This window comes from Myiozetetes cayanensis, unplaced genomic scaffold (genome assembly GCF_022539395.1).
Source record: "Myiozetetes cayanensis isolate MyiCay16 unplaced genomic scaffold, myiCay2020 scf7, whole genome shotgun sequence".
Lineage (NCBI taxonomy): Eukaryota > Metazoa > Chordata > Aves > Passeriformes > Tyrannidae > Myiozetetes > Myiozetetes cayanensis.
In genome coordinates this window covers 5,415,199-5,423,518 of record NW_026087964.1, presented here as the reverse complement: position 1 = coordinate 5,423,518, position 8,320 = coordinate 5,415,199, and the positions used below count along the sequence as shown (strand labels likewise).

At 45.4% G+C, this 8,320-nt stretch overlaps 1 long non-coding RNA gene across 1 annotated transcript; it reads left to right on the top strand.

Annotated features, from left to right (window-relative positions):
- The first annotated feature begins 398 nt into the window (after positions 1-398).
- Positions 399-1,845, top strand: LOC126651694 (uncharacterized). The gene is made up of 3 exons (XR_007631771.1): positions 399-697; positions 1,464-1,514; positions 1,832-1,845. It is a non-coding gene; the product is annotated as an uncharacterized LOC126651694 (long non-coding RNA).
- Positions 1,846-8,320: the final 6,475 nt, after the last annotated feature.

The window sequence follows — 8,320 nt, the reverse complement described above, 5'->3', positions numbered from 1 at the left end:
CAAGTGTGGGGAGCCCAGAACGAGGGAATCCTGTGAAGAAGCAAGAGAAAACACAGTGACCTTGCTGAAAGAAAACAGCTCAGAAATTAATACCAACCCTACCCCATTTTAGAGGAAATAGCCTGAAGCATGCAAGAAATCTGTCAGTTTACGTTAAATAGCAGAAAACATTGAGATGTTTTTAGTGTAGTAAAAACTGAATTCACAAGTTTAGTGAGAAAGGTTCCTGAGTTCTTTATTCATGAATAATCTTGGTGCAGCTACGAACAATGCCTTGCATATATGCCCTCCTCAGAAAACCAGTGCCAAAACTGGTAGCTGAACTCTTGAGGGCACGGTTGACATTGCCCTCGGGTACCTGGCTCAGCTCTCAGCAAATAGACGCTTTCCATTTCTCATCTGTACTTACCTCATAGTACATATATAATGTTTGTCACCAAACATTTGTCTCTACTTGGCTTGTTCTCTTCTCACATTTAAACACACACACCCGAGAAGAGTTCATGAACAATTTACAGAGAAGCTGATCACCCATCTCCAGCAGCAGCAAAAGCATTTATAGAAAATGCTCTAGTACATCTCTGCAAAATGAATACCTGAATATGGATTTATAAAAGATGAACTGCAATTCAATGACAAAGGACCTGGCAGGCTCTGCATGAACAAGCCACACAGAACCTCAAGGCCCAGCCATCAGGTCAGTGTGCCTTATTTTAGCCCAACACAAGTTTTAGAAGTGGTGTGGTATTTTTGTGCCCTTCACTTTCCAGCTTCTCATTTAAGATGGTTTTATACAAGACTGCTGCTGTGACAATACTTGCTCACCTCTAGATTTAAAAAAAAAAAAAAAGAATTAGCTGCTCAAGTTTTTTCAATTTGAGCACCCAAAGCTAATGGTCATTATTGAAAATTTTGGCTGTGGAAACAATATGAAGACTGGGAGACAGGGGCCATAAAACACTGTGTTCTTTATGAAGATGCTTAATCCAGCAGGAGACCAACCAGGTGCCTTTTGGGGCTGGTTTCTCAAGTAGGGCAAGTGATTTTTTTTTTTTAAGCAATCTGGGAATATTCTGTTAAGTTCAGCAAGTATGATTAAGATGGGTGCAAGTTTATTTTGACAACTTTGGTCCCTTCACTTGTTGTGTTGTCTCAGGATCCTTCAGAGAAGGCATTCCCCCTCCAAAGAGTTTTGTAAATTTGTAGAGCCAAGTGACAGGGAACTGGACTTGATCAGATGAAACTGCCTTTTTCTGCCTCATTTCATACAAATTCTGGGCTGGCTGGGGTGAGGTCAGCGGCTTCACTGGCATGACCTCCAAAACTGAACACCCCACACTTTCCTTGTCGCTCTTACACTTTTTCAGCATCTGTAGTAACAACACATCAGCAGCAACCTTGGCTGTTTGAACAGAAGTCTCCCCTGTGCAGTCTGTTATTAAATTCTCTTATGTCTTTATTAGATATCAGATGTGATGAAAGAAGGTGATGTCTCCAGGGAAATCTTGCTTGAGGTATGGGGATGGGATGTTAATGGACTGGGGAAGATGGAAAGTCTCCAAGTGTAATGATCTTGTAATGTCCCCATGAGAGTATTAAGATCCAGATATCTTTTTTTTTTTTTTCCTCCACAAAGGAAAAGCATTTGAGGTGTATATAAACAAGGTACTCTTCCCTACCCAATATTGCTCACTTCTGTTATAAAGATGATTTTGGTCTTTCTTTTTTTTATTATTATTTTTATTATTTTGCCCTGCAATCTGCATCCTTTTTATCTCACCTATTGGTACAACCGATGACTTCTCCTTTCCATGTGACACTTTCATTTCAGAGAAAAATGGCAAAATCTCTGCAGAATCAGCATTTTAAAAAAAAAGTTGATTAAACAAGAGAGGGGAGGATGGATGCAGAATGTAGGACTAAACCCTGAGGAGCTGGTGAGCAAGTGCCAGGATCATGGCAGGGACCTGCCTGAAGCAGGAGGCAAATCCAGGGGCCCAGGTAAAGAAATAAATAGGTAAAATATCACATTGTATTTACATTTGTATACCTGAATTTAAAGAAGTGTTAAAATAGAGGTAAAGTTGAAAAGACATGGTTTGAATTATTTACAGGCAGGTGCTAAAATGCTCAGGAAATGCAGAGATATGGTTCAACCCATATGATCAGGAGTGTTGTGGTTACATTTGCAGGATGGCCTGAAAGATGCCATTGGGATGAACATTAGGCAGAGGCCCTTATTCTTGTCTTGGATATATTTGAGAATTAAAGTGAATTAAAACACCCTAGAAATTTAAACTGGGTTTTTATTTTATTAAATAAAGGAAAGAGGGGGGAGGGGGAAGAAATATTAAAGACCTCTTTAAAGTCATTCTTAGCTGTAAATTGATTGGAAATTTGTGGCTATCTATGATCAGGAATGCATTCTGCCCTGCAAGTGCTGCAGCCTGATGAAGGATGCGCTCTGCGTTCAGTATACGACAGAAAAAGGATCTTTTCTGTCAGTGGAAGCCAAAGGTGCATGGGATGAGGACAGCTGCTTCTGCAAGAGAAGTCCATGTACTCCTGGATCCCAGCTTGCACCATCTTGTCCCAGTTTCAGGTCTGGCTCCAGTTTGCTCTTTGTAAGCAGGTTTCCCTCGCGTGTCTCTGTCCGGCTGGACGCACTCGCAGGACACCACGCACACACCCTCTTTGTTGGGAAAGCAAACTGAAGCACAGTGTGCTCCCAGAACACATCTACATTGCAGCTGCATTATTATCTGGCACTTGGGCTCTTCTGAGCTCAGGGGTCAGATGCAGCTGCTCGTTGGCTGCACAAAAACCTGAGCCTTTACGAGGAAGGTGTGTTGTCGTTGGCTGGATGGGCTGTGTTTCTTGGATTGCCTCAAAAATAGTTTTCTGCTTTAACAGACCTGAGTGGCTGATGATCTTAGCATTTGCTCTAATTGCTGCTTAACTTCAGAGCTGGTTTAATGTGTGTAGCAGTAGTAGTTACAAAGAAAATGCTCTACCGGAATCTAAATAATTGAAAGAAAATTAAATCCAAAGCCTTTATGTGTAGAGGGAGAGATTGAAACGTGCAGAGCTTTTTAGGCTCTGCATTTAAAACAGTGTAATCACAGAAAAAAAACCAAAATTTGCCATCAGGGTAAGAGAGATGGTGTCCTTAAAATCAGAATCACAGAATGGTTTGGGTTGGAAAAGACCTTAAAGATCATACAATTTCAACCCCCCTGCCATGGGCAGGGACACCTTCAGTAGCCTGCATTGCTCAAAGTTCCATCCAACCCGGCCTTGAACACGTCCAGGGATGAGGCATCCATAACTTCTCTGGGCAGAAAGCAAGCAGACTGCAAATTGCTTTCTAGTGGATTTCTTAAGGTGTTGAAGGAGACTTAATCCATTAATCTCATCTAAATCTAACTTCAGGTTTTTTATTGTTACAGTTTATGATGATGATGATTAGGAACTGATGTAGGATTGCTGGAAATAGATAAAGTTCTACTAAAACCCCTAATATTTAATCTATTCTGTTCCAAAAAGGAGAGGGAACAGCTCTGATGTAGGTGACCGATGTAATAACCCAGCACAGAACCATATGCAGACATGTCTTCACAGCCTGTCCAGGCTGCTGGTAAGACAATAACCAAAATCCAGCCAATAAACAACTGGAAATTTAAGATTTTGGCTTAAGGAAACCTATATGCCCAGAAGGTCTGCTGAGGAACAAAAAGACCCCAACTGCAAAAAAAATCATAGACGCTCCACAGTGACATAATTGTGTGACTTAGCAACAGGGCTCCCACGGGCAATAAGGAATGCATCCAAGTGAACCCGTGATTTATTGCTGCAAACCCTGGCATGGACACAGAGAGACCTGTGCTCCTGCAAACAACAGGCAGCTCTGCAAATCTTACTGTCTTCTAGGAAATCACTCTTGTGTCACATCAAAACCCCTTCCTTGTTCCCCATACCAAAAGTCAGTGGAGGCCAGAGGGTGAATGGGGGCATTGCTCTCCATCAGAGCAGTCTGTGCCTGCTGGGGCTAAGCTGAGCTGTGATCCTGCCCTTTGGGGAAGCAGAGGACTTCAGATTGATCTCAGCTTGGCTTACATCTTTTTGCACTTCCAAATGTGTGTATTCAGATCTTCTATACTCACTCTCACAGTAAAGAATTTCTTCCTAATATGTAATCTAAACCCGCTTTCCTATCAGTTTGAAGTTGTACCCCTTGTCCTCTCACTACATGCCCTTGTCAAAAGTCCCTCTCCAGCTTTCTTGTAGGCCCCTTCTGACAGGTTTTTTTATGGCTTGGGACATGTATCTGTATTTGCAAATTATTTTCCCTGAGAAATGACTGAGGGCCTCTGGATACAGTTATTCTCTAAAATCAGTGACAGTTTTGAGCCATCACCACCTCCATCCTAGCTGTAACTGAGCTGCCCTGCAGTGACTAAATACAACCATTACTTAAAATACTGTGTTTGGGGGAGGGGGGTGTCTTTTGGGCCTATTTTTGGTTGGTTGTTGTGGGGTTTACTTAATTCTTACTGTGAAGCACTGAGACATTATGACTTTCCATGTTTGAGTTCAAACTAATGCTAAGGGATCCATTCAGTGAATGGTACTAAATATGTGTTCAGGATGGGAACCTCCAGCCCTACTTCGGCTGAAAGATTTTCTTCTGTGCAATCCTGACTGATGGAGTTTTCCTATCCCTTTGTAAAAGCAGGTTTTCATGCTGTTGTTTCAATGAGGCTTGAAGGTTTTACACCCCTGGGGCCATAGTGTAGCTGCTGGAGCTCTGCTCTGCTGGCAAACCTTCTTTAGAGGTTATTAATACTTTCTTCATTAGTAATTTAACACTGCAAAGTGAAAACTGCTTATATCAGCCACGGACTCACTGCAGATAAGTTTGTGAATGTAAAACATCATCATGTCATGATGATGAGCAGGTAGCAAATGCCTGCTCTCTGCTCCCCCACAAGCAGTTGCAAGTTGTCCGGCTTTTTTATCAGCCTGGTTTCAGGTTATCAGCCCAGTTTCAGGTTATTAGCCCAAAAAGTCCTTCATCATAGCATTTAAGATCCTTTCTCAGGTGTTTTTATCCTTTTGCTTTGTCACCCAACAGCCTCCCCTGATCTGCAACACCGGAGCAAGCACCCACACCTTTCAGCAGAGGTACCTCATTAAGTCTGAGAACAGTAATTGCTTGGCTGAGCAGGGAGGATAAGGCAACCTTTTACTTGGGAACCACAGAAATGTTACACTTAGGGCCTGTGCAAGCTGAGAATTGTGTCAACGTAACAGATAAATTATCCCCCAAGTTATTTACAAATGGGCTCAGAAGCAGGGCTACAGCCAACCTTTGCATTAGATGGGAACAGCTGCATACAGCATAGCCTCCAAATTTCCATAGAAACTTGGATCGACCATAGATTATCTTCATTTTGTAAATGTTTTAATTATTATACTATAATACCGTTCTGTGGGGATTGCAATAGTAAAGCCAAGGCTCCATGGAAGCCACATTTTACAAGCAGTTTCCCTAGACCGTATTTTAAGAAAAGGAAAGCTGGTTTAGTATTAAGACTTAAGGTTTCTGATAGATTTGATTTTCTTTTTCCACGCTACTGCATGCACTCTTTTAAATAAATAAACTCCCACCGAGCTTGCTACTCCAGTGGGACTGGATTGAACTTCCCAGGCATGCATGAATTATGAAGTCAGATATATGTTCCTGCAGAGAGGAGAGTTACTAGCAGAAACCCTCTCCTGGTGCACGTAGCCCGCCTTGGTCACTCGCAAAATGAAGCGCTGGGTGCGTGCGGGTGCAAAGAGCCGGGGCCGCGCCCCGACGGGAACCAGCCCTGCATTGCCCCACACGGACGTGTCGCTCCCTGCAGTGTCGCAACCCCGCGCGTTGTGGCCGAGGGGATGGCCCTGCCGATTGCAACAGGGGCCGACAGGATGCGGCTTCTGCCTGCGCGGCGGCGCCGATGTTTACACGAGCAGGTACCGAAGTGGAAGCGGAGTCCGGCCCTGGGAGATCTGGTTAGATCAAAGGCTTTCCCACGGTGAGGGTTCCCGGTGCGGCGGCAGCTCGCCTCGCGTGGCAGCGGTGAGCGTGTCATCTGTGCCATCCCCCAGCACCCCTGCTGCAGGGCTTTCCTTGGCTCGGCTTTGGATCCACGCTGCGGGAGCGGCTTGGTGCCACAGGCGTATATGCAGGTTGTCCCAGCGTGGTGTGGACAGGGGTGTGAAGATGCCCTGTGCAGCTCGGAGCCTGCCCCCAGCCAGCCCTGCCTGCAGAGAGGGGCTGCAGCGCCGTGGGTCCAGCAGCGGCTGCTGCCACTAACGCTGCCCTGTCAATGCTCTGGCCCTGCCAGGCTCCTCTCCCTGGCCTTTCCCTGCCTGTCTCCCACGGACACAAGGCCCTAAGAATCAAAACTACCCATCTGCTCAGTAAAACGTCCCTTAAATAACAAATATCCTGAGACAGAGTTGGTCAAATCAGTCACAGAGTGAAGCTTTTTTCTCTCCTTGCAGGGGAAGGTTTGTTTGCCTTTCCCTGCTGAGCGGGTGGGCAAGGGAGGAGCTGAGCACCACACCTGTTGCCTCTTACAGGCCTTGGGCCAGTCATGGGTTTTATGTGGGTTTTGTATAAAAATGCTGTGTTTTCTGTCCTGCAGTAGAGATGCCAGCAGGTGGGGGACGGTGCAGCCCAGCGGTCGCATCACGTTCCCACAAGGTTCAAATCAACTGAAGGTATTTGCCCAAGCCCAGCAAACTGTGAATCAGAACACAGCTCCTAACAAAACAGTAATGCTCCTCGCTCATGCTTTGCTAGTCATCGATCGAGGCAGGGTGATGAAATACTCGGCCCTTCTCACCCTGATAAGCGCTTTATTTTTAGACTGCCTTTAGCATCGCCTCGGCAGCTGGTCCTGCGGGCTGGGCTGTCGCCTCTGGCTCCCAATGAACACACAGACCCTGCTGGACTGTCACTGAGCCCTTCCAGCTCCTAATTTACACTCTAGGACAACAGGTCACTGCAAAACATTTGCTTTGTCGTGCCTTCATCTGCCTCTCACCTTCTGCTGCCAGGCTGCATCAACCCCTGACTTTTTGCAGAAACAGTTTTTCTGGTCAGCTCACCAAAACGCATCCTATGTCTCCACGTTTCTCCAATTCCTTCCAGCAAGCCGAATATTTTAGGGCACTTCAGGGTAATTTGTTAAGACAAGAAAATGCCTGGCAGGATGCTGTTGTGTGCAGAGGCAGCCGTGTGTGCAGTGCCCTTGAGCTCTGCCTGCGGTGACAGAAACCAGCCGGGCGCGTGTGCCTGGCTGACAAGGCTCTGGGTGAATGCTTGGGTGTCTGCTCTGGGTATCCCAGGTGATCCCAGCATTGTCCCAGCTATGGGACTCACATCAGCACACGGGGACTGTTCCCCAAAGCTGCCACCAGCACCAGCAGCTGCAGGTCCCCATCTCCTCCAGCTTTCAGGTGCTTTGGGGTTTTTTTGGGCTGAGGTGGGATAAGAACACCAGGCATGGGAAACACTGGGACCAGCGTTTATTCTGCTTGGCAATGCTGACGTGTTGAGAAATGAATTCTGTTGTAGAAATGCTTTGAATTGGACAAAATTTAAATAAACTGAAATTGCTTCTGTTTTTTTACTATATTTTGGAATGTTTTGGTTCAATGTCTTTCAGTCTTAGAGAAAAAGATAATTTATGACTTTTAAAGGCCTACATCAGAAGTCATAGACACCAAACACTTTGATCTACCTTATCTGAAGCAATTTTGGAATTGCAATCCGTGACAAATTTATTACCTACTTCGAAGTAGCAAACAAATTCTAAAATTGCAGATTTTTCCCATAAAACAAAAAAATCCCCACCCATCTCCCTCTCAGTTCACCATTCTGAATATGTAGCTTAGTTCCCTTAGAAATACAGAACTGTATTTATGACCTGGTGGTCCCTTTTGCCCTGTGTCTCAGCCTGCTGTGTTTCCATGTGGGATTTCTTAAGATGCGTCAGGTTGACTGACCATGTGCTGGGCAGATGCTTTGCACTGGGGCAGTAAATCAGGGCGTTTTGGGACCCAGCAGATTTCCCGTGCCTGCACTTGCCCCCTGCACAGACCGTTTCCACCTCCTGGCATTTCCCTGATGGCATGGCCATCCCACTTGCTGCCCCTTGGTTTCTGCTGATCCTTCGGAGTGTTTTGAGGTGTATGCCAGCCTGCAGAATCCTCTGAGCAGCAGAAAAGCACCTCAAATCCACCCAGACGAACTTTCCCAACAGGA